The sequence below is a fragment of the Antrostomus carolinensis genome, unplaced genomic scaffold (genome assembly GCF_000700745.2).
Source record: "Antrostomus carolinensis isolate BGI_N321 unplaced genomic scaffold, ASM70074v2 scaffold9679, whole genome shotgun sequence".
Lineage (NCBI taxonomy): Eukaryota > Metazoa > Chordata > Aves > Caprimulgiformes > Caprimulgidae > Antrostomus > Antrostomus carolinensis.
The window spans coordinates 13,160-14,451 of NW_010340625.1; positions in this window are offsets into that span (position 1 = coordinate 13,160).

Genomic DNA, 1,292 nt, shown 5'->3' on the forward strand with positions numbered 1-1,292 from the left:
CAAATCCTCCAGCACTTTGGATGCACCTTATGACCTTACTCAATGACATGTTCCTTCCATGGAAATTCTTGGAATTCTCATTCCAGTCCTCAAAATAAATATCCATTAAGGAATGAAAATGGCATAAACACAGTAATCAGAGATGGCAATGAAAGAATCTGAAATGCAGATCACATCATTAGCTGGCAGGATTTGCAGCTGAGCCTCTCAGAAAACTATTACTTCCACAAAGGATACCTGTAGGCCTGGAGCAGTGCAGAACCAGGTCATTTCTTCACTCTTTCATTTTCTTCAGTCCCCTTTTTATTCTTGTGAAACGGGTGAATTGGAATCTCTGTTCTCTTCCTCTAGGATGTGCTCTTGTCTGAATAGACACGTCAACTCAGCCCTATGGTGGGGGTTGAGGCTACTGGCAATGAAAGAAGGAAGAGGGCAAAAGGTCTTGTATGAAAGGAGACAAAGTATTTGATTAAATAGATTCTGAACTCTAGGCTAGAAAAAAAAAGCCTTCTTGGGCATCGCTGCTACTTATGGGGTCCTTGGGACCTAAAGAGAATTAATTTTATATGCCTCCCTGTATAGCCTCACCTCCTCACACATGAGATACCTTGGATCCCTTTGCTGTGGGATGACAGGCTGTTCCTCATGCAACCGCATGCTCTGCTTTCCCCTGCCATCTCTCCCAGGTGCACCACCAGCTCTGCAACATGTCCTGCTACTGTCAGTGCCTGTCAGCCCTGCCTTCCCTGCCAGCCCTGCAGCCCAACGCCACTGGCCAACAGTTGCAATGAGCCCTGTGTCAGGCAGTGCCAGGACTCCACCATCATCACTGAGCCCTCCCCTGTGGTGGTGACCTACCCACCTCCATTCTCAGTTCTTTCCTGCAGACACTGCTGTAGGATCTTCCACCTCTGCTGCTTTTGGCAGTACACTTGGAAAGCTCAAACTGCATGAGATTCAGTGTGTACTGTACGGAGAGGAGAGGAGAGGAGAGGAGAGGAGACAAAAAGAAGAGATAAAGGGGAGGAGAGCAAAATGCAGAGCGAAGAAAGTCCCATGTATAACAAACCAATCTGTCATCATGCAAGAGAGAAATAGCACTGTTCAAAGGGACGGTTGAGCATTCTCCAACGTGCTCTTCCCTGTGGGACTGCATTGACAATCATCCTACCATTCCCAATGTACTGCATCCACCTCCTCCATATGAAATACAACCTCTCTCACAGGTGCTGCTACAGCCCAGTGAACTTCTCCCACTTCCCAGTAGGACTGTGAGCTTTGACACAGATGCT